At 33.6% G+C, this 26,065-nt stretch overlaps 1 protein-coding gene and 1 long non-coding RNA gene across 9 annotated transcripts in view; one reads left to right on the top strand and one right to left on the bottom strand.

Annotated features, from left to right (window-relative positions):
• KIF13A (kinesin family member 13A) overlaps positions 1–26,065 on the top strand; it is a 231,933-nt gene that overhangs the window by 20,074 nt on the left and 185,794 nt on the right. The gene's annotated exons all lie outside the window — the stretch shown is intronic.
• The window catches only part of LOC103104931 (uncharacterized), an 80,679-nt gene that overhangs the window by 14,527 nt on the left and 40,087 nt on the right, over positions 1–26,065 (bottom strand). The window contains exon 2 of the long non-coding RNA XR_008917622.1: positions 14,996–15,131. This is a non-coding gene — a long non-coding RNA (uncharacterized LOC103104931). The remainder of the gene's footprint in view (positions 1–14,995; positions 15,132–26,065) is intronic.

The raw sequence follows: 26,065 nt of genomic DNA, 5'->3' as shown, positions 1-26,065 counted from the left end.
ACACTTGATTTGATACTGCCACATCATGAAGTTTGGCAAGCCCTAACAGTAGACAGTCTTTGCCCAAGAATAAGCAATTAAGGGACCTTTTAGAGCAAATGAGCAGGGAATTTCAAAATAATTCCTTCCTAGTGCCAAAAGACAAGAACACACTAGTTTGTGAGGCTTTATAAATAAGATGACTTTCTTTTCAGATTAAAAAAAAACAACTAAAATATTTATATGCAATCAGAGGTAGCATTTACTATTATCTGAATTCATATGTTTTTAGTTCTTATGTATTTATCACATTCTAATTTGTATGGAAGCTGTTAGGGTTATACTGAATAGGGCACCAGACTTGTATGCAGGAAGACCAGTTCACATCTTGTCTATTGCTAGTTATGTGACTGGTCAAGTCGTGTAACTTCTCTCAGTTTCAGTTTGTTCATCTGTAAAATGGAAACAATAGCACCTATCTTAAAATTACCTCTTTATAAGTATTAACATTATTGTTATGTTATTTTTATCCATCTTCTCTTCCCTACTAAATTGTAAACTACTTGAGGAAAGAGATTTTTAAATTTTGTATCCTCTACAGAGCCTACCATAGTAACGTATTTATTAATAAGAGTTTGCTGAATGAATATTAAAATAGTCTAGACATTTTAAACCTGAAATGATACTATAAATAACATAACAAAGGGTATAATTTATGGAAATACTGTTGATAATAGAATAAAAAACACTCCACTGTATGCTTAAAGGGGGGGAAATGGTTTATTAGGATTATATAGGATGGCTTTGTCCAATGTATGCAATATGTTTTAGCTGGATAAAGAGAAATCTATGTGGTTTTGGGAGAGAGAGTCTAACGGAAGTAAGTAGTTCTTAAATCTTTTGGTTGACCTTCAAATTTGTTCATTTGCATGCTTCAGAGAGAATGTAAAGGAGTCAAATTGCTTTGCCTTGGGAAACTGCTATGTAGAGGTTTTATTACTAAAAATGATTATGCAGAAGTAATTATAACATTGCTGAGGTACAAAAAATTGCTGTAACCTAACCTTTCATGTTCCTTTGTGCTGGGAAAACAATATCAAACACTGATAAAGATATGGGAAACATGGCAAATTGGACAAAAGTTAAAAAAAAGAGTAATGATTTTTAGCATCCTTTGGGGAGGATGTGATAGAGTTGGCATAGTATTTGAGTTCAATCCAGCCCTTGTAGGTCTGGTTTTCAAGTATTTACTCTTTGATTATCTTTCATATCCCCTATAGAGATGTGATGTATATAATTATTTACATGTTATTTTCTCTATTGGCATGTGAATTCCTTGGATGCAGGGATAGTGCATTTTTTCCCCCTTTGTATCCTCAAGGCTTAGCACAGTGCCTGGCAAATATTTACCAAACGCCAGTTGAATGATTGATCTAGATCTCTGGGCTTGAACTTTTTGCTACCTCTGTCCCATCCCCATCCTATTTGGAAAGTATTCTTCCCTTTCAGTTGTTCCTCTTTCATCCTAGGTCCCTGGAAAGTAGGGTTCCAAATGAACTGGTCGTTCCCAATTTCTATCAGTTATTCATTTTAGTCTTCTATCACTGTAACAGATGATTACTAACCCTGAAAGTGAAACCTTTCCTTTTTATCCTAGCTTTCTCCTTATATTTATCTTTTCAACAACAACAACCCAATGAAGTAGTCCAAGTTCAAGAATTTATTGTCCCCATTTTTACAGATGAGGAAAGCTGAACCTCATAGATACTAAGGGTCTTACTCAAAATCATAAATCTGAGAGGTGGAATTTGAGCCCAGGTCTTCTGGCAGAGTTTAGTGTTCCTTCCACTGTATGATATGGCCTTTCAATTAGAAATTACTATTTGTATGATAAAAAATCATTTGTGCTTTTAATTAAGTGATGTAGTTCTACCTCATACATTTTAAAGTCTTTTGGGGGTAAGAATTATGGTTATAAGGTTGTGTCAGCATGGAATCTAGAAACCCCAAACTTGTAGCCTAGTAAGATCTGCTGAAAATTATGGTTTCTAGATTCCACTTTGACAGTTGATTGGGTGGGGGAGAGGGGAAAGAGAGAGTTAAGCTTCAAAGAATTGTTCGTTATTGAATAGGACTTCTTTAGATTGTTGTTGTAGTTATTTAAAAAGAGTTTACAAAGTTTTTACAAGAGTTGGTTAAAAGTTTTTCCAGGTGGGTGGCAAAGGAGGAATTTCTAATCCTAAAGTATTACCTCTTTTCATTTGAGTAATTTTAGGCCAGCTTAGAAGTGTTTTTGAGGACTGTGGCTAGGCAGAGATGAATTCCCAAAGTTAAGAGAAAGTTGTTTTGTCATTCTGTCAGATACTTTATTGTTAAATAAAGAATGCTTTAAAATATTCATTGGAGCCTTCATCTGAGAGTAGGGTATTAGAACGGAATCCCTTTGTCATTTTTGCCCTCTGGTATTCCTAAAGAGGGTAAAAGGTGGAAAGCTTTGGCAAATGGAAGACACAGAGTACTTTGTTCTGTGATCCATTAATGAAAACTGGTAGTAGTATAAAACTTTGTCACTGATTTTTTTCTTATTCTTTTGGTCTTATATTATGCAGTATTCGTTTTGTATTCACAAATTTTTCTCATGCCAGTTGCTTTTTGTTACAATGAAATCATTATTTTCAAAATTGTCCTTTTTTTTTCTCATTCAGAATGAGTGTCGGCCAACACTATATTTTAATATAATAATATATTATATAATAAACTGTGATCTCATCAATGTGACTATTCCTTCCATTTAAGAATTAAAGTGAAGGGTGCCAAATGTGATGGTTTCTTAGTCATTGATGAAGAAAGTAAGTAGTTATATATAAATGCTGACAAATCTGCCTCATTTTACAAATACTCATCCCTTCACTAGCTTTCTTTGATTGCCCATGGTAAGATATATTGCTTAGTGAACTTTTTATCAAACTTTCTGTGGACTTGTTTTCACTTCCACTACATTTGTTTTTATTAAATAATGTTTACTTTTCAACCTCCTCTTTGGTATTTTATAAATAAATTTTCATTCTAAACTGTTTTTCTCCTTAGCTTTTGGTCTAGTCTTCTTAGAAAGGACATTTCCCTGCTGGCAGTTTCTAGGGGAGGTTTTGACCTCCTTATTATGGTAACTGGTTTACCACAAGAAATCATAGAAACTTCCTAGATAAATCTAATCATACAACAGCTCAGTTCAACAATTCTCAGATTATCAACATCAAATGAGGGGTAAAGCTGGAGATAAGCTTATCAGAAGTATTTTCCACTTCCAGAGAAGCCATCCTATGCAGAACTGAAATATGGTGAGGACCCCACATTGTTTACAGATGATATTGTGCTGACTGCAACAAAGCCAAGCCAATTGCCCTGACTTCAATAAGTTTTGTGATTACTCAAAATTAATCAAGTTAATAATCAAATGGAGAAAGAAAACCTGTTGTCCAGTGACATATTGGATAGCTAGTCCAATGAGGCTTAGTACCTCAGTACATCTATCTAGGACAAGCACTACAAATGGATAATGAATTAATCCCAGAAATGAATAGGAGGAAAAGGGTAGGCCAGAATGTCTTTAGGAAATTGTGTAGTGCTTTTAATGGAATCAAGCTGCTCACCAACACCTAAAACCCATTTATTTATAACAACATTCTTCCAAAGCTAAATGGGCATATCCTAGTACACTTTTGTTTCCAAATCATTAAAATTTCACATGATGAAAATAACAAAGAGAAGAACATCATATAAATAGATTAAGTATATACACGTATATAATGCAACAATGACCAATCAGCCAAAAATGTTTGTCATTTGAGATTGCTTGAGTAAATATGGATATTATTGATTATGTTGCCTGGAGAAGTCAGAAAAGACAAAAGAGAGCTATGATTTTAAACAAATTTGGCTCAAGATGGCCAGTGTGATTTATTTACATTTGAATAAGGATTTACACAAGAATTAATTTAAACAATAATAACATTGAGTTAATAATTTGTCTTTATCGTTGCTTAATAGATATGGAACGGTAGCTTTCCTAAAACACTGGTCACATAATTTGCCTTATCCTGATAATTAGCTTATAAATTAATTTTAGTATACTCCCATTATCCCCCACACTCCTATACACTTACTTAATCAATCTAGAGAAGACTAATGGAAATTTTTTATTGAATATGATAAATGGTTATTTTTCTTTTTTAATATTTTCTGTTACTTTTAGATGACTTGCCAAGAAAATTTCTAGATGACTTCATTTGGCCTTGAGTTACTTTATATTTTGTAAGTTTTGTCCATAAATTAATACCATATACAGTATTTAATATGGTTCCATATTTTCAGTTAAAAAACACAAATTATTGTATGGCACTTCTGGAATAGATAGTCTTTGCCCTTAAAGAGCTTCAGGGCTTCCATTGCCATGTAGTCCTTTCTATAATTATGAGAACTTACATTTCTATAGTACTTTATAGTCAACAAATTGCTTTATGTGTATTGTCCCATTTGGTTCTCATGATAACTTTGTGGAATTAGTGGAACAAATATTAATACAGGTGTCTCCATTTTACAGCTGAAGTGACTAAAGCTTTCTCTACATCTTAGAGATGAAAAGACAGAGGCCCAAGAAAGTTAAGTTCTTGCTTAATTTAAGGTCACATAGCTAGTAAATGTCAGAACTGGAACACAAACACTAAGGGATTCAGGTTTCCAAACCAGTCTGTCCCTCTTCTCATATGTATTAAGTTATAAACTTGTAAAATGTGGATATTTGATAGGGATTTCTGTGATAAGGCTGATTTTTATAATTGAAAACCAAATAATTAGAATTAGATGTAAAGATTCACATCTTTATGTAAAAATATTTTGAGATAAGAAAAATCTGTAACTTTTTTTTCAAATTTAAACATTATTTTATTTGGTCAATTTCAAACATTATTCATTGAATTAAAAAAATCATTTTCTTTTCCTCCCTCCCCTCCCACCACCCCTCCCATAACTGACGATAGCTGATGCGCAATTCCATTGGGTATCACATGTGTCCTTGTTCCGAACCAATTTCCATGTTATTGGTATTTGCTCTAGGATGTTCATTTAGAGTCTTCATCCCTCATATCCCTTCAGCCCCTGTAGTCAAGCAGTTGCCTTTCTTTGGTGTTTTTGTTCCCACAGTTTGTCTTCTGCTTGTGGATAGTGTTTTTTCTCATAGATCCCTGCAGGTTGTTCAGGGGCATTGCGTTGACACTAATGTTGCATGATGATCAAGTTATCAAAATGTCTCAAACTTATCATGACTGAAATTAGAAATGAGAAATATGCAGTCTGGGTCATTGTGAGCATGGTTGAGTTTGATCTGCCTCTCTGGGAGAAGTACCCATACTCCAAGTTCTTGGAAATATCCAAGTGACTAATTAAATAGGATTCTAAATGGTGACAGTAGGAGAAAGGGTGAGAATAAAGGTATCACGATTGACTTCTGACTCTTAAAGATTATTCCTTTTATAGAGTTCTTAGGCTATTCTTTTGATATAGTTTTTTGAAATAAAGTAGCCATAGGGGACTTTATTCTAGGGAATCATTCTTCTAATCATCAAAAAAAATTTAGTTTCTTTCCCTAAAAAGTGATAGTTTAATTTGCTGTAGGGGTTGGGGGGTGGAGAGTGATTCTAATTTCACATTTACTCATTTGGCCATTTTACTAGTTTATTATTAGTTTCTTCCAGAAGTCATTTTGATTAATTCCATGGGCAAGAAATGAATGTAAATGATGTGTGTAGTATAAGGATTTTAGAAAAAAATAAGAAGAATAAATAATAAGAAAATCTTATCTCACAGGAAGACTTTATGTGTTCCTAGGAGATAAAATCAAGAAAACATACATATCTTTCTAAAGAAAATCTTTAAGGTTTTCTTAGACTATCTTAAGGGGCAAGTTTTTTCTTAGACTATCTTAAGGGGCAAGTTCCTCCTGCAACATGTAGTTTGTACATAACATATACATAGGTGTAGAAATTGTACAGATCTGTATATTTCTATAGATGTGTATATAGTTAAATTGTTATAAAATTTTGATTTTATTAGTATCGTAAGTTCATTTTGAATTTTAATGTAGTTTTGGTTTTCCATATTGATAAGATAAGGTCTAAGCATAGTAAAGAGTTATGTTTGAATTGTTCAAACAGGATTTATAAGATGCAATTTGCATAAGTTTTGCATAGTTATTTTACATAGACTTTTTTTTGTACGACATAAGTTAAATTGGTTTTTGTTACTATTTTATTGTTTCAAAAGTTTTTCAAAAGTTTGCATTTTGTATTTTGCATTTTGAATTTCTGCATTTGTGCAAATATATTTTCATTGAAATTTTCTTTACTTTCATTTATATTTCATTTATATAACCCTAGTACAGGTTAGCATAAAATAAAGTGTAGCAATAAGAATAGGATAAGATAAGCACAAGATTAAGACTATTTTTAGGAAATATAATAATAATAATAAGGTTAGGTATAGCTTTAGAATTACATAGAATACTGAGTTTTTTCTCTCCATATGCTTGAAGGGGGAAATTATAAGGATGATATTAGAAAATAAGTATTGTTTTATTAGTTTAGAGATAAGAAGTAGAGAAGCAGGCTTGAGAAAGAATTTGAGTTTGAAATAGAGCTGAGAGAGTAAGTTAATTTAAAATGTTGACAGTTATAACTGTTTTTCTGTGTCAGTTACTCTCTCTGGGTGTGGCAGTTGGTCTCTGGCAGTTGGCAAAATCTCACACACAAAATCTCAGGGCTGGAGGAGGTAACATCTTGGCCTTTCTCTATCTGAGGGAAAGACCTGAAGGAGCCTAATGTTTTCTTTTTCCAACTTGGGAAACACTATTAACTATCTATTGCTGTTTTCATTAATTGGTTTATATCTGAGAAGACCAAAGAAAGACCTGGTCCAGGCTCCGAGTCCTAAAGTGATTCTTGTTGAGACTCAAACAGCTAGCCTTTGTTATTTTATAACTGGAAGGCAAAGTTAAGAATTAAAAGAATAGTAGAGGTAGTTTTATTTAGAATAGTATAAATTTGGATTAGTCAGATCAGGGAGGATTAGTGTGAAACACAGGAGAAGTGGTTCCTTGTGGAACCAGGGAATTTATTTGGGTGGATTTAGAATCCCTTAGAATTAGAAATCCTTTTTGTCCTTACATATTTCAATAAATATTTTATTTTTTATAAGAGTCTCTTTAGCATCCTTGTGCCTGGCCCTGAAGGGAAGTGCACAGTTGAACTTCACTTTACTTTATCACTGAAGATACTTTTGATTACATACATCAAAAGTATCTGAACAGTTTTGAACCTGTTTTGGCATAGTTTTCCATCTATTTTTATAACTCGCTATTTTTATTTTTACAATAGTAATGTGTTCTAGAAATAGTTTGTTTATCTTGACAGTTAACAGTGCTGTGTGAGAGGGATGAAGATGTAATAGATATTATGCATATTATAAAAACCTCAAAAGGCTTTGTATAGGTAAGGCTGCATTTTTATTAAGACTTATAGAGAAAAGAGGTATAATGGAATTCTGGATCTATTCTTTAGAATTAAGGGTTCTCTGATCTCTAGCTTTAACCGAATAGAAAAATTTTATTTCAGGAAAAGATGAGGCATGGGGCAACAACTAAAATACTTGTTTCCCTTATCATTGTTTTTGCAATCGGAGCTAAGTCTTTTTTTTGTTATAAATCGTTTTTTGTTATCTTCATGAATGGTCACATTTAACTTACATATATATTTAGGTTCCTAAGAAATGTAGGTAGTTTTTGTGTTTTACCAAGTGATTTGTTGTTCAAGGTGAAAGAAAATGGATTTTTTTGGGCACACTAATTTACCCAAGTTAAAGCAGTACTTCTTCAGGTTTACAGCTTACAAAAACTAGTGGATCAGTCAAAACTCTTCAGAAAAATTGGACAAGAATTTAATACGGAGGAAAAAGGACATTGAATGAAATGAAAACTGGCATGTAATTTTTCAGAGATTCTGATGATTAGTATGACAGTGAAACTAATCTGGTATGAAAATCTTAATGGGAAGTTTTATACCTAGCTAGTATTTTCCTTTAAAAAAGTAGCTATAATTGAAAAAGCAGATTACTTTGGTTTTTCAAGCTTTGCTGTTAAACAGTGGGGAAAGTATGACAATATTTTAACCCAAATTTAAAAGGAGATACTGAGAATATTTTAGTACATGAGCATTAAAAAATAATGATGAAATTGATACCTTTATATTTGGAATTTAGATGCTAAGAATCTTCATCATATGGAATTTTCTCCATATATTTGCTTATGAAAAAATTATGCATGTATTACAATCTTGGCTATCATTATATTAGCATATTTATTTTGATGTCACAAAGTTCTAGGAACCAAAAAAACCTAATAAGAGACATGAAATCTATGTCTATTCCCTTCTTGAAATATTCTCTTATTGCCTAAAATGGTTAAAACCTTGCTTTTTTTGGACTACATGTAGGACTTTGTTTTAAATTCACCTAATATATTTGTTACATCATTACATATTATGCTGTATATCATAGTATATTAAATTATTTATAATATTATAATTACATATATATTGCCATCCTTATATGCTAAATTTTGTGAGGATGAGTGACCATGTTTTAATTAAGCCCTCTCTCTCAGCCCTTAATGCCATATATTGACTTAAATAGTTGAAAGTTTAATTGAATGTCTCTGCTAGGTATCGTTATTAGTCTAGGTCAGTGATGATGAGCCTTTTAGAGACCACATGCCATGCCCTGCTCTCTCTACCAGAGACTGAGTGCTTCCCTCACATACACACCCTCCCCATGGGATGAAGTCCTCTCATTGGACTGCTGAGCAGAGGGGTGAGTGAAGTGAAAAAATGTCGTCAGACGTAGTGGAGAAGGGGAAGGCAGCAGCTCGACCTAAGTCCCTCCGCCTTTCTAGTAATGAACTCTGGCAGGTAACAGAGTGCATGCCCACAGAGAGGGCTCTGTGTGCCCTCTGTGGCATGTGTGCCATAAGTTTGCACCATGGGCCTCGGTGCTCTAGGAGCTTTAAATATGTATAAAACAAGTCCTATTTTCCCATATGTCCTTAATCTATAAAATGAGAATTGTGGTTTATTGTGAAAATCAAATGAGATTATGCATGTAAAACATTTTGTTGGATCTTATAATTACAACAAGAACTGCATGGCACCAGAAGACTTCAAAGTTCTTTGAGGGCGTGGTGACCTAGAATATTTAGGACCTTTACCTTAAAAAATAGCTCTTAATAAATTAAAAAAAAAAGATATGATGTTTTAGGCTTATATGTTAAAATCTATATCAGTGCTGTGACCATAGGATCAACAAGACATGCTCCTTGCCTTCAAAAATTTACAGTTTAGTCAAGGAGATGAAATTGTTTACTTGAACAGGTATCACTGAAAGGCAGAAAGATGTGTCCATAAATGATATAGAAAATAAGATTCATTAAAGTTCTGAGTAGAGAGAGAATGCCCTGGTTTAGGGGAGTTAGGGAAGATTTCATTGAAAAGATGAATTTCAAGTGGGTCTTGAAGTATTGAAAAGATTAGGATTTTTTTTTTGCCCTAAATCTGTGATTTCTTTTGTGTAGGGAGCATACTCCATAAAGAAGCTACTCCCCATCTAGCTTGACAAATGTTTTACTACTTAATCTCAGAGTTGCTTGGGGTCATTGAAAGGTTAAGTGACTGTCCCAAGAATCTTACAACCAATATTTCTCATACCATCTTTATTCTAATACTGATCAGTCCTTCTTCACCTACTATCTCAAACTGCTTCTTGGGATTAAGATTGGGGAAGGAAACTAGGTAATGAATTTCAGGGAAGAAAGAATGAATGGCATATGGAAAGGTTAGGCCCAAGTGTGGGAATCAATACATAGGAATTAGGAATTTACTACATATTAAATGATACTATGCCATTGCCTTTTAAAACTTAATATGGTATTTATTGTCAATATTTATTGTTGGTTGCAAAAGGAGGAGTTGTTATTTGAAAGAGTTCATAAGACACTGGCCTTGATGCCAGGAAGACTTGGACACATATCTCTGTTCATACCCTTATTATATGTGTGATTCTGGGAGAATCTTAAATTTCTGTGTGCCATTTCCTCATTGGTTAAATGAGTGAATAAACTATATGGCTTCTGAGATGCCAGCTCTAAATCTATGAACTTATAATATTTTTACCAAATGGCAGTTATTTTATGAAACATTTTAAAAATTGATAGAGGTAAGATTTTTTTCCCCTTAAAGCTAGAGACTATATATACTCATGTGGAGGAAGATCATATGATTAGAACAGAAGTGAACAATTAGTTGAAGATGGGGTGCACTTAGCATATTGGCAGAAGAAAGTGAAATAATGGACAATAGAAGGAATTTTCAGGAGGGAACATAATTTGATCTATACAGTAGAAAATGAATGTGTTTTTGGCAGGGACAATTAAAGGGACAGAACTCATTAGTTTTTTTAAAAAGTCAATAATACTCTACTGGAAAAGAGCGCTTGATTTGAAGTTGGAGGACCAGATTTCAAATCCTACTTCTGTCTTTTATTATCTATTATGATATTGAGAAAGTAATTTTATTTCTCTGGGCCTTAGTTTCATCTTGTGTAAAATCAAGAGCTTGAACCAGATAATCTTAATAGTTCTAAGTCTTTTATCCTATGATTATGTGTAAGATTATGGGGAAATTGGTTTAGGAAAAGTAGTCTAAATCTAGTAAACTAGGGTTTGATTTCAGCAAAGGCTTGCATATTAGTTGAGGTGGGCAAAGAAGGGATTTGGTGATTATTCTACATATTTTTGTTATAATGGAGCTGATGTTGCAATGAGGGCCTCCTAGTATTTTCATTGCTGACTCCTTTTGAGTGGGATTTAAGTCTGTTTAATTAATTTCAACAGGCATTTTTAATATGCTTGCTATGTGTGAAGGTACTATGTATACAAAAACCAAAAAAGCCCCAAACCGTCCCTGACTTGCTGGCCAATTCCTCATTATTTTTATTGTTCATGAATACGTGATAACATTTTTCAAGTCTGGTTTTCTGTGGTGGGGTGTTATAAATGTTGTTAGGTGTTTGGCATTTTCCCAAAGAGGTCAAGATTTTCAATATCTAGATATTTTTGGCTGCATTTTCTGTAGATTATTTAATATCCCATGAGTCATATAACTTCTGAGTATCGTAGAAAAAGATTATAAATTTTATTGATAAAGTGGATTCTATCCTTGGAATACTAAATCTTATTTGTGATTGTGAATTATAGATATAATGTGTAAGGAAGAAACTGACCTTTGTGTGTGTATAGTATACCAGTATTTTGCATAAGTTTACACAAACAAAATATATATTGTATACGAATATTTGGAAATATAAATATTGCCTCCTCCAATCAAATGTGAGCTTCTTGAGGGCAGGAGCTCCTTCATTTTTGTTTTCTATCCCTAACACCTTGCACAGCACCTGGCATGTAATAGTCTCTTACTAAATGCTTATTGATCAATTGACTGGCTACTGTTAATAATCATACTAATAGCTGAAAGATAATGTTTTTTAAGGTTTGCCAAGTGTTTTATATACATGTTCACTTGAGTGTCATAGCACCTATAGGTTACCTTCTAAGGTAGACCCTTGAGATGTTATGTTAATATTATAGATGAAGAGACTGAAGTGATATTCAGTCTCATAGCCTCATGATTCTAATATTTTTTCCATTATTACACTATTATATCTGTTATTTTACATTTGATGTTTCTCTGTTGAGTAAATATTGATTTGGAAATAAGTACTTGAATTCACTATTGCTTAACTTTTTTGTATCATAGTTATCTAGACTAGAGAAAGGTGTATTCTAATTCATTAGGGGAACAGGATATTGAGAACAAATACAGTGATGTCTCCTGGGGGAGCAGAATAAAATAAACTTTTTATAGTGGTAGTAATTTCCCCCCCTTCCTCTTCCTTCCATCACCCCAAAAGAATCTATTTGAAAAGTTAGATTTTTGTGTATTTGATTTTTCTCAAACTGATGCCCAGAACTTGTTTCTAGGCCCTAAAATCACTTTTAAAAGTTTGATTGGACTTAATTTTTAATGTCACCAACATATGAGCAAGCTTGAAACACCCCATGGTTTGTAATTACAGTTGATGTATGATGATGTGCTTTCCTGATGGTGTTAAGTCTCTCTAGGTTATTGCATTGAGGGTATTTTCATTATAGGTAGTCAGCATTAACATTATTTCCCTAATAAAAATTCAATCACATAAAGGAATTCTTCACAATAAAACCATTCCCCTGTTTTACTAAATGGTTAATGGTAACCATATATGTTTTTTGTTTCTATTTATAAACCCTTACCTTCCATTGTGGAATCAATACTGTGTATTGGCTCCAAGGCAGAAGAGTGGTAAGGGCTAGGCAATGGGGGTCAAGTGACTTACCCAGGGTCACACAGCTGGGAAGTGTCTGAGGCCACATTTGAACCTATACCTCCTGTCTCTAGGCCTGGCTCTCAATCCTCTAAGCTACCCAGCTGCCCCCAACAATATATGTTTTTAAATGTGTAACAAAATTTTTACTTCAAAGGATCCCACACTTTGGTTCTCTTTTATATGTAAAGATCATATTCAATCATGAAAAATGCCACCTAGCTATCTAAAACACTGACTTTTTATATATAGTTGTAGTACATGTATTATTCTCTTTCTGTTGATCTTTATTTGCATTATTTTATTTTTATTCATCATAGTATTGATGCTGTTTTATAAGACGTCATTTGTTTATTTTTCAATTATTGTTAAAGATAAAAAATTATGAATATCTTTCTCAGATAAATTCTTTAATTTTTTTCAGGATATCTTTAGGAAAATATTCTATATTGGAATCAGTGGGTTGAAGCATAAGATTAGTTTTGTGATTCTTATCATATCATATATTGCATATTGTTTTCCAAACAATGGCTCTAGTTTCCAAAATCTACCAACAATGTATTTAGTACATGTTGCTCGAAAATTGAATTTCATTTTTTGAACATTTATTATGTACTTATTGTGTGCAAATCTTGGCACCAGGGATACATGTGTAAAAGAATACAGTATTTGACCTTAAAGAATATAGATTATATGTATATGAGTCCTAACAATACTGAATTTTATAAAGTGGTACCTTAAGGTTGAGTTTTTAATGTATCTGATTATTACAAGATTTGAATGTTTCATCCTTCAAAAATTATCTGTTGGAAATTTCTGGGAATGAAATTTTTGAGAGCATACTTATTTTGACAAAATACTTAAATAGATCTTTGATCTCATTGATGTGAGTATTCCCTTCAGTCAGTGATGCAAATTACAACCCATACTAGTCTTCTTGTCCTGTATAATTCTTGTTGGTGAGTTCTGCAGATCTAGCTAATGTATAATGGACTTTCCCTTCTAGGTATTTTGTATATGAGTATAAAAAAACAATTCACTCCAAAACTATGGAAGCAAAAGGATTGTCTTATCCCTTGCTTTCACTACATGACTGGCCTACTTAATTTTCTAGTCATATACATCTCTCTTATGTCATTTTACATTGCTTTTTGTGCATATATAACTATAGTCAGTAATATGCCATGACTTATTTATACTCATCATTCATCTCTTCATTGTTCTTTGGGTGGTCTGCAGTTTTAATTCCTCAAAGATTGTGGTATTCAGTGTTCTGAAGATATGAAGAGTCTTGGTTAATGCTAATGTTTAAAAGTTGGGGCTTTTTTGTTTGAGAAATATGAAGTCTTAGAAAATGTGGAGCAGTTTCCCAAATGTGATCCGTCCTGTTCGCTTTCTCTTATTTCAATTTTAGGTTCAGTTTTCACTGTGTAGTGCTGGTCTAAGATATGGAGTACATACTGAAGGACCAGGTAGCTCTATATAACCAAATTTTTGTTGTACTATAATTCTCTTAAAATCAGAGCATAGTTAAAATGATTATGATAATAGCATTTGCACAGTACTTAAAGGCTTATAAACTGTTTATATGTTTGTCATTTTATCCTCACAATAGCCTTAGCAGGTAGGTATTATTATTATTATCATCCCCATTTTCAGATAAGGAAACTAAAGCTGAGAGATGTTTGTTAAATGACTTTCCTAGGTCTCAGAGTTAGTAGGTAGGTGAGGCTAGATTTTAATGCAGATCTTCTTCAGTCTAAATCTAGCACTCTTTCTACTGTCACCTTTTACTTAGCTTGAGAAAGTACAGGTTTGGGGCAGCTAAATGGCTTAGTGGATTGAAGGTGGGATGGGAGATTCTGGGTTAAAAGCTGGCCTCAGACAGTTCCCTGCTGTGTGAGGCTGGGCAAGTCACTTAACCCCCATTGCCTAGACGTTACTGCTCTTCTGCCTTGGAACCAATTCTTAGTATTGATTCCAAGATGGAAGGTAAGTGTTTAAAAAAAAAAAGAAAACTTACAGAATTATTACAGCATATTAAGTTTCATTAAAAGTATTTAACTTTGTACCTATGTTTAAATAACAGTTCCATATGTCATAGATCTATCATTTGAGTTGACTATTCTAATGTAGCTAGCTAACCTTTTCATGTAGCCAGCATGCCTTTTCATATTAGTTATTTCTTGATTATGTTTTCATAAATCTTTCATAAAGGATTTACCCAGTGAACTAGAGGTCTGTCTTTAAGACATAACTCAGCAAATTGTGACCTAAGGGCTAAATCCAGCTTACTCTTTTGTAGCCTGTTTTGGTAGAACCCCAGAACCAAGAATGTTTTGGGGCACAAAAATGATGTCAACCAGATCTGACCCACATGCTGTGGTTTACTGACCTTTGCTACAAAATTTTCTAATATTTTGTGGTATTGGTACAATATTCACTGCCTTGCTTCATCACTGTTCCAACTTTTCCATTTCTCAGATATTATTATTCTTACCATTTCTTAACATATTCTTGTGAATATTCTGCAGTCCACTTGCACTCAGCATGTGTCTGTGTTGCCCTCTGGATCAACTGCAAATTTGTTTCTTTAGTGATAATACTGTCCTGTGATTCAAAACTATATGTCACCCCTGGGGGAAAAAAAAATCAGTGTTAAGAAGATGAATTTTTATGTCAAGGAGCAACTTGGGGTTTTAAAAATTCATTGTAATTTCCCAAATGCAATCCAGCCAGTTTTCTATCTCTGTGCAATTTTGGATTCCCTCTTATTTTCATCTGAAGTCCTTATTCATGATATATGACTTGATGGCCCAACTCAGTGGGCTACCCATTCAGCTGGATAGCATACTATAGGCAACAAAAATTCTTAATCTACTTGATGTTTTTTGTTCCTAAAGGAAAAAAGATTTCTTATTTCTACATTCCACATAAGGACAATAGTTTTTTTAAAAAAATATATTTATTGACTGGTAAATGGAAAGGAACTTGCAAACACATCTATTTTTGGCATGTTTTGGGTGTAATAGTATTAGTTCTTTTTCTCTGCCAAAAAGTGATGATAGTATGGGTTTTTTACTTTGTGGAGATTGCCTCCTTATTCTAAAATACATATTAAGATAACATTTTGTTAAAATAGAATTTAAAGAGAATTTAATTTTTATTGGTTTGGCCAAAGGTATTAGGAAAGCTATTCTCATATCTATCTGAGGTTGGTATATTTACTATAAACCTGATGTTGAGATTTCATTTCCTTCCAAGGCAAATCCTCCAAACTTTAAAAAAAAATGCTTTAGTGACAAGAAAGAAAATGAATTGAAAAAATAATAAGCCCAAAGTAGTCCGACTTTGAGGAAAAATATTATGAATAATAACAAATCAAGTAGTCTCCCTTCAGATATGGCTAATATCTTGTATTGTGACAATAAAGTATCTTATCATTGCTTTGCAATATCTTGAATTTCTTATGAACTGAAACATCTGTTATAAAGATATGTTCTAGAATGTATCATGTGTCTTACAGGAAACATTGTTTATATTTGCCTCTTGTCATTTCTTTGCTTTTTATTTGTAGCAAATGTGGACCAAAATACCATTGTGTAGCACCTTAAATGTATTTTAAAAATCCTTATCTTCTGTCTTAGAATCAATACCGTGTATTGGTTCCAAGGCAGTAGGGTGGTAAGGGCTAGACAATGGGAATTAAGCAACTTCCTCAAAGTTGTATAGCTAGAAAGTGACTGAGGCTAAATTTGAACCCAGGAATCTCTGTTGAAAGCCTGTCTTTCAATCCACTGAGCCACCCACCTGCCCCCTTAAATATATTTTTAAACTTTTGTTCCATAAAGTAAAATAAAAAATTTAGAGAAACAACATAGTTTTGAAAAATGAAAATATTTCAATTAATTTTTTTCTAGAGGAGTTGAATGTGAAATTGAATTCTGAGTAGTGCTTAGACAATTCCTTTTGAGAACCGGGTACTCTGACATAGAAGATTGTTATTTTTTTTAACTTAGTTGATTTTAAGTATTGTCAGTTTTGCTGAATGAGTGAGTTAGAAGTATCTTTAATTGAATCACATGGCCTTTCTCTGGAAAAAGATGAAGCCCAGAAAGAAGTAAAATTGAAAATAGACTTCCAGTTTCAGCATCATGATTGATGAAAATCTTCTGATTAAAATGAATGGAGAAAAGCAGAAAAGATTAAATCCACAACTCATGTAATTACCATTACTTTTAAGGAAATTCTTTCCCCACCCTATCTCTATTTCTTTGAAGAAGAATGGAGAAGGGGGAGGGGGTTGGAAGTGTAATGGAAAATAATATAAATGTGTAGAGAAATGAAGATAGCTTGTGATTTCTGTGAAACTGGGCCAGCAGATCTGCAGAAGTAACTTACATTCAATGCTTTAAGATATGTAAAGTGCATTCTTCAGAAAAACACTATGAGATTGTTAATATGAGTATAATTGTCCCCATTTTAATGATGTGTGAATTAGGAGGCTTACCAAAATACCATTATTTCTTTATATGGGAAATTCTTTGATTCAATGAAAAGAATAGTGGTTAGGCAGTCATACAAACTGGATCCTGTTCCCAGATTTGCTAACATCTTGCTGTGTGTGTGTGTGTGTGTGTGTGTGTGTGACTTTGAGCAATCTCTTAAACTTTCCAGGCCTCATTTTCTTCATCTGTAAAAAAAGAGGGGATAGTATGTTTTGTGTGAGTAATAAGATGTTTCAAGACTTTTAAATGGTAAATCCCAATTTTCAGTGGACAAATATCCAGGCTATGAAGGATTCCTAAAAGGCAATTTTATTTCATATCTTAAGTCAGCACTATGCTGTTGCTCACTGTCTTTGCTGAACTCATTAACTATTTAGATGATTTTATATCCTAATGAAAACAGGCTAATTAGGTTCGGTGCATCTTTAAGACTATAGAATAAAATGTATATATTTTGAAATCAGTTGAAATTGTGAAATTAGTTGAAATTAGAAACATCCAAGGAACCTGGGAAAAAATTTGAAAATTGAGATAATTTCTAAGGTCAAATAAAGTTTCCTTGAAACTCATTCTCTGAGGACATTTTTTTTTAAATTTGGAGTGGCTAGTACAAGCCTGGAGTTGTCAGTAATTCCAAGAGACAATTTATAGCTATCTTTATTTGGCTATTCACTCTGTGGATCATCTGTGTCAGATCCTCAATCCCATATTGCCTTCTGCATGATTCTGGTTATTTCTTTCAATTCTGTCAAATGTATAGAGATCTCATTCCGTTATCAGACACGATTAGGAAGGTGAATTTGTTAAATAAAAATAATAACATGGTTAGCCTGATGTTTGGTCTTGGAAATATATGTTTGTATATGTATGAATGTATATGCCATACTTGAGGGGAAATCAGTGTTAAAAAGATGTCAGGGACCAGATTGGAAGTTTTTTTAGTGTAGTGTAATTTCCTAAATGCGATGAAGCTTGCTTTCTATCTCATATACAATTTTGGCCCCCATAGGAGGACATAACATATGTGTGTATGCATATGTATGTATTATGTAAAATTTATGTTCCTGTTCTAATCCATTGCTGTAGATAGTTGAGAGTTGTTTGTATGACTTTGTCTATAAATAATGACACTGATCCACTGCTAGTAGGGCAAAGCTTTGTGGTGAAGGATTTGTACTAAACCATCCTTCATGTTTTGGGTAGTGTTCCCTGTGATACATGTTTTTGAGAGGGGTACCCAAGGTTAGAGGACAAAGCAAATCCATCTCACTTATTGAATTCAATCTGTTATAGATGAATTGATATTATTTCTAAGTAAGATATTTGGGAAAAGGTAGTGTGGATTCCTGAAACTTACTTTTTACTTGAAGAACACAAAGTGTAAAATACATGTGAAGGATTAATAAGTTATTTGGCTAAATTTTAAAATGTAATTACAATGAAATAACCCAAGTTTTTCTTTCTTTATTACTTGGTGTTATTTTGAATCTCATTTGGAGTAAGTTAAAAAATAGGACAAAAATACTCCTAACACAATTTGTATCATGTTTAGTTTTAGGAGATTAATATTAAATCTCATAGTTTTAAAGGAATGCCAATACGTTGTGAGTTTTTTGTAATTATAGATATTGTTTTTACCTTTTCACTCCTAAACAGAAATGAATAAAAAATTCTAGATGAAATGTCTAAAATCTAGTGTGTCCTGAATTGAATGTTATTAATTTGCCTGAAATGCTTTTCTCTGGATTATAACTATTTTAAAATAAATATTACATGATTGTTCCTGTTCCTATTAGTTTCTGCCCTCAAAATTTCATCTATTAAGTAAGTACTGTGATATCAGTACATGCCATTGATGTTTGTTTTGTATAAAGTAAATTTGTGTGGTCTTCTTGGTATTGTGCTCACTGAGAAATTTGTTTTTGTTTTCATAAAGTCAGAATATAATGTCCTGAAAGAAAAAAAAATATATGTTCACAATGGGAGGTGTGACAAGTTTTTAAGAGATTTTTAAAAGCCAAAAAATATGTTCATCTTTGTTCAAATCTAAGAACATAGAAAGATTGGAATTGGAAGTTTAAAAAAGGTCAGATAGGTTTATAAACAAGGGTGACTGTCCCTTTCCCTTGCCATCTCCTATCATACTTTTCTTTATATATATATATATGCAGAGAGAATGATGGCTAATTCACAAAATTTAATCCTCAGCTTCATTTAGTCTTAGCTTTTGTATTACTTGTAGTAAAGGGGACCAGGGATGCAGATAAGGACAACCATATTTCTATTCTTCCTTAGTAACTCATGCCTATATCATTTCACAGGAAGTCCATTGATGTATTTTAACAAAACTTCACTGTGGTATTACTTGCCTAGCTTCTTATGGATTCCACTGATCCTATGGAACTTTCTGCTGTGATGTTATTTTGACTGACTTGTTTTTAAGGAGCCATTAATTATGAAAGAAAGAGTTTACCTGTACAGAATAGTAGATAATTGATCCTTCTGTCTTGGGCAGTTCTGGTAAAGCACTTTCTCAGAAGTTCTTGCTTGTGACATGTTGAGGTGAAAAGTGCAATTACTTGGGAAGTCTTTTATTGGGAGGGAAGTTGTAAAAAACGAACACCAAGGATTTGTAACTGAATGACTTGGAAATTAGTTAAATCAGAGCCCAAGTAGTGAGAAATTGCACTAGAGTTTTCTATCACCCTCATTGGCCCTACTTGTTCTCTTGGGTTGGAGGTGTGCTAGAATGGTTTTTTGCATTCCAGCCAGATGTTACGGTTCCCAGACTCCATGTGGATTATCAGGCAATGTTTATTCTTTATAGACTCTCTTTTTCTTTGAATCATGGTGGGGGCCTTATGCAGGACAGTGATCTTTTTTTATTTCATGTAGTTAAGCCAAGAGTGTTATTTCTGAAGTACTCATCTCTGTAAGGGTTCTGAGCTAGAATTTGTGTGTAGGATAGCAGAATATTCCCTGCCAGATTTTTTCGTTTGTCTTCTTGGCTAGGGAAGCATATAGTATAATGTGGGTTAGAGTTTATTTAATGAAGAATGGAGTAGTGATTTGGAACTTAAAGCCCATATTGTTTCAATAGTAAGCTTGCTGGCTTAGCTTTCTCTTTGCCCTACCCACACAGTTAAATCCCACCAATCTTTGCTCTCTGCTTCATGTTTTTCTGTGTTGGGAATTGAGGGGAATATTATATGATTGTGCTCTTTCATTGTCACTTAATAATTCATGGAAGGTCAAAGCTAGACTGACCTGCAAGTAGCACTGTTTGAGAACAGAATTATGCTTTCCTTTGGAGTAGTAATAAAATCAGCCAGAAGTTTTACTGACCCCTTTATATTTTTTTAGTTCCATTCACAGAAGTATTTGTTTTTTTCAACAAAATAAAGATGGATTATAGGTAATTTAGATAGAATGGATCATGAAGGCATCAATTTTTATTTATGATAACATATAATTCCAAATACTTCCATAGTCACATTGAATTTTAAATCAAAGGAAGAAAGAAAGGGCATATTTAAAAGACCCTCCAGGAACTGACTTGAGATAAATGTAGTTAGAAAGCTTCTCTGTCAAGTTTTTGTAGTAAGCAGATGAACTGAACCCATTGAAATTTTGCATTTGAAGAAAGGTCATTTCTATTTCTTGGTGTTTAGAATAGGATAAAAATATGTACCAAGAAAGCCTGTTGAAATGCTAACTTTAATTGCTAAATCTACAATATGCCATAAGATGATATGTTGATATATTTGTCTGGAGGTATATAAGAATTTTTTCTTATCTATTGTTTAGCAAGTTAATTTTGTAGTTGGTAAGTACTCTCAAATAAATGAATGTATATGCATACACACATATTTATGAATTTAAAACTATGTGTATAATTTACATAGACATATAATTTGTACATATTGATTTCTAGTTGTCCAAAAACCAGTTCAAGGTCTAAAATATTTGTAGAAAGTGTTGCTTTTTCATTTTCTACCTAACACTTATAGTCCAAGATTCTCTGATCATTCATTTATTCTATTTGCAAGGAAGTATCTTCACTTGTCTATACAAAAATGCAAAAAGAATGAATAACAAGCAGATCAAAGAAGAGATCCTGATGGAAGAAGGTACGTTTAACATTCTAGGTATCACAGAAGCATGATAGAATGAGACTGATGACTGTAGTATGACTCTAGGTCAGGGGTCCCCAAACTATGCCCGCAGGTACATGTAGCCCCTGAGGCCATTTATCTCCCCTCCCCCCACTTATTTGGTCCTCACCACACTTCTGGAAGGGGCACCTCTTTCATTGGTAGTCAGTAGTCAGTGAGAGGAGCACTGTATGTGGCGCTGCCGCAAACTGTTGGTGCTCACGTACAGTACTACTTCTGGTGACATAATCCTTTGCGTGGTGTTTTGTTCTGAGAGTAACTGATCAAGAATGAGGCCCCGCACAAGGATTATGTGGCTGCACAATGGAAGATATCAGCACAGTCAGTGGCGATCTGGGGGAGGGGATTCCGCACTGTGTATACTGCTGCCCGGCATAGTGGTGGTGGTGATGGGCCTGTGCAAGGTGTGACAGTTCCATCCCAGCCAGCGCTGTAGCCTCTGCTATCCTAGACAGCTGTATACAGATTTGTTCATAGTTTTTTTTACTAGTCCGGCCCTCCAATGGTCTGAGGGACAGTGAACTGGCCCCTGTGCAAAAAGTTTGGGGACTCCTGCTCTAGGTTAACATACCTTATTCAAAAGTAACATGAGAGGTTAAAAAAATTGGGAAGGATCAATATATGCAGTAGTACCATATACTAAAATATTTTATTTACTTGAGGAAATCCAAGAACCAGAGAATATTAAGGAAAACAGTGAAAAACAATTGGTATAAGGGCAGTGGAGGAAGGAAGAAGCAATATTTATAGAATATACTCCAGATCATCTGAACATAAATAAGAAATAGGTAAACAGTTTGAGAAGTACATCACAAACCTATCACAGAGGCCCGATAATACTAGGGATGAGGGACTTCAGTTATCCAGACAATGGAACTGCCAAAAGCAGAGCCGCTAATGACTTTTTTTTTCATAATGTTATTTTTTTGCCTTCAAAAGGTAGAAGATTAGAGGGAAATTAGAGGGAAATTATTATAAATGAATTTTTACTAATATGAAGGAATTACTGAAATGGAAATGCTGAAAACTTTAGAAATAAGTGACCAATCCATTATAGGCTTTTTTGAAGAAAAAGAGGAAAACCGGAAACAGCCTGAAAATATGTCTTGAGATTTGGAGAGAGCTTTCCTAGGATTCAGAGATAGGATAGTGACACACTATTAGGTTCTAAAATTCTGGTGTAAGTCTAGGAAGGGTGAAAAATTCTCCAGAATAAAATTCTGAAAACACAATGAAAAATAATTTCAAAGAAAAACGTGTCAAAATAAATGGATGTAGACATACAGGGGATTCACCAAACAACTTAATATTTTTAAGAAGGCATAGCTACACTGTGGAAACCAGTTGGTGATAACAGTATTTTTAAAAAAGAATTTGTACCAGTGATTAACAACACCATGGTATGACAGCTTCTGGGTGCTGTGGATGAGTCAAAGTCATGTCATTCATATTAACTGTAGCCACTAAAAAATTGGCAGATATGATTGCTGTGCCATGTTCTTTGAACATGTCAGTGTCCTTTGAAACATCTTATAAAAATATATATTGTGAGATAGGAGAAGGGCAGTTATCCTGATTTTCAAAAGAAGAAAACTACTGACCATTTTGAATTTAATTCCTAGAAAATATAGAATGTAGTATTAAAGGGATGGTTAGTAAATATCACCTTTATACCATCCTCTTCTCTTTGAGTTCCTAGCCCCCTTATCATAACACTTATTGTTTTCTGCCAAGCTTCAGCCCTGGATCATTCCCTCATCTGTTGCTTTCACTCTTGCGTATGTATTGACTGAATGAAGGCAGAGACCCTGGAACATAGTAGGCAATTCATAAATGCTTACTGACTGCCTGACATCTAGAAAAGGAAGTAGAAAAAATATTTAAAGCAGCTCTTTTTTAGTGGGCAAAAGAATTTCCTTCCACAAAAGGATTAATATAGAAAAAATGTTTTACATGATTGCACATATAAACTCTCTATGAGTTTGCTTACCATCTCAGAGGGAGTGGGGGTTCTGAAGGGGAGGGAAGGAGGAGAGGGAGAAAATTCTAGAAACATGTTAGGAAATTTTTAAAAAACATATAATTTGGGAAAAATAGAAGAAAATTTAAAAGAAAAGGAAGTGGCAAACATAAAGAACCTGCATAGCTCTGTCAAAAACAGATCATGCCCATATAACCTTATGCAACTCATGCAACTATTTCCTTTTTTCCCACAGGGTTAACTAGACTTATAAGACAGACAAATGTAATTAAAATTACCTACTTTTTAGCATGCTTGGTATTTGACACCATGTCCTTTTATTTTTGTGGAAAAGATGGAAGATGTAGATCACCCAATAGTATAATTTGGTGGATTCACAACTGTTTGAATGTCTTGGCCTACAAAAGGGTCATTAGTGGTTCATTGTCAGCTTGAAAACTCTCTAGTTGAATATACAAGGGATCTGTGGTTGGCCTGGTGCTCTTTAACATTTTTCATTCGTGTAAATAAAAGCATAGATAGTTTGCTTAATAAATTTGGATGATAGATTCAGAATTCAAAAAGATTTTGACTTTGGGCCAAAACAGAGAATTTAACAAGTCTAAATGGAATTCTTGTTCTTTAAAAAAACAGCTTGACAAATACAAGATTCAGGATACGTTGCTATGTAGTAGTTCACTTTTCATATTGTTGGGGACTTTGACAGGCTACAATTTCATTATGTGTTCAAGGGTCACATAGCTAGGAGGTGTCTGAGATCAGATTTGAACCCAGGTCCTCCTGATTCCAAAATCTTGTGATTTTTCCACTGTCACCTAGTTTCCCCACAAATACTCTTTTTCAATCCTTGTTTTGCAAGGTTAGTCAGTTAATAAACATTTATTAAGTGCCTACCATTTGTTAGAGACTGTGCTAAGCTCTAAGGATACACGGAAAAGCCAAAAATAGTTACTGCCCTTAAGGAGTTCACAATCTATTTTAGGGAAGCAATACATAAATAAGAAGTGGGCAAGTAGGTAATTTAGTAGATTGAGAGCCACACCGAGACATGGGAGGTCCTGGGTTCAAATTTGGCCTAGATATGTGACCCTGGGCAAGTCACTTAACCTCTAATGCATGACCCTTACAGTTCTTCTGTCTTGGAACCAATACACAGTATTGATTCTAAGATGAATGGTACATTAAAATAAATTTTTTTAAAATTTAAGATATTTTATTTTACTAATTACACATAGTAATAATTTTCCACGTAAGTTTTTTGAAGTTATAAGATCTAAATTGTCTCTCTCCCTCCCTCTTTCTGGAAATGGTAATCAATTTGATCTGGATTATACATGTATTATCCCATCAGTTTTTAGTTCTTTGCCACTACACAAAGGGCTGCTATAAATATTTTTGTACAAGTAGGCCCTTTCCCCATCTTTTTTTTAATCCTTTTGGGATACAGATCTAGTAGTGGTATTACTGAATCAAAGAGTATGCACAGTTTTTTAATTTAATTTTTTAAATTCAAAGATATTTTATTTTCTCAATTACATGTGATAACAGTTTTCAACATTCAATTTCCAAAATTATGAATTTCAGACAGACTCCTTCTCTCCCATCCTTCCCCTCACTCAGAGATGGTAAGCAATTTGATCTGGGCCATACGTGTATTATCATGCAAAACATACTTCCCTATTGGTCATTGTTGTAGAAGCACACTCATACAAAACCCAAATCCCAAAACAAAACTGTAAATATACTAATGTGAAAGATTGTATCCTTTGATCCTCATCCATCCAACTCCAAACAATTCTTTCTCTAGAGGTGGATAACATTCCCCAACATAATCCTTCAGAATTGTTCCAGACCATTGCATTGCTAAGAGTAGCTAGGTCTTTCACAGTTGATCATTATATAATATTGCTAGTACTGTATATAATGTTCTCCTGGTGCTACTTATTTAGCTCTATATCAGTCCATGTAGATCTTTCCAGCTTTTTCTGAAATCATCTTGCTTATCATTTCTTATAGCCCAACAGTATTCCATCCCCAACATATACTACAATTTCTTCAGCCATTCTCTGATTGATAGGCATCTCCTCATTCTCCAATTCTTTGCTTCCAAAAAAAAAAAAAGAGTTGCTGTAAAATATTTTTGTATAACGAGGTCCTTTCCCTTTGGGGATCCAGAAAGTAATGGTATTACAGGATCAAAGGGTATGTGCAATTTTATGGCTCTTTGGGCATGATTCCAAATTGCCCTCCCAAATGATTGAGTCAGTTCACAACTCCACCAACAATGCATTAGTGTCCCAATTCTGCTACTTCCCCTCCAATATTTCTTTCTTTTACTGTCATTTACCAGTCAGATAGGTGTGAGGTGGTACCTCAGAATTGTTTTAATTATTATTTTTCTAATTAAGAGTGATTTTAGGATATTTTTTATATGATTATTGAGAACTTTAATTTTGATGTCTGAAAACTACCTTTTTATATCCTTTGACCATTTATTAATTGGGGAATGATTTGTATTCTTATACATTTGACTTATGAAATAGAAATAAACTGAGGAAACTATTTCTTTTGCAATGACTGCTGTCCTCTGGCTGGCTTGTGACTAGAGAGAGCTGCTAAGGGAGCTTGAAACTGCTTGGTTGTAATGGAGGTAGGAATGAGAAATGCTGAGGGATGCTAGTATAGGGATGCTGGAATTTGAGGAAATTAAAAATCTGAACACAGTTAGGACATACACAAAACCTAGTTACCAGGCAAGATCAGTGCAAAGAGAAACTAGGGAGTGTTTCTTTTGTCACCGTAGAGGACACTTAATTAGAAACTGTTTTTTGAAGATGAAACATGAGAGTACTAACAGAGAAAAACATAATGCAGAAACTAGGTACAAGAAATCTACTTGCTGTTCA

Source organism: Monodelphis domestica, chromosome 3 (assembly GCF_027887165.1).
Source record: "Monodelphis domestica isolate mMonDom1 chromosome 3, mMonDom1.pri, whole genome shotgun sequence".
Classification (NCBI taxonomy): Eukaryota; Metazoa; Chordata; class Mammalia; order Didelphimorphia; family Didelphidae; genus Monodelphis; species Monodelphis domestica.
Note: the sequence above shows the minus strand (reverse complement) of the source record. Positions and strands in the feature narration are given on the sequence as shown.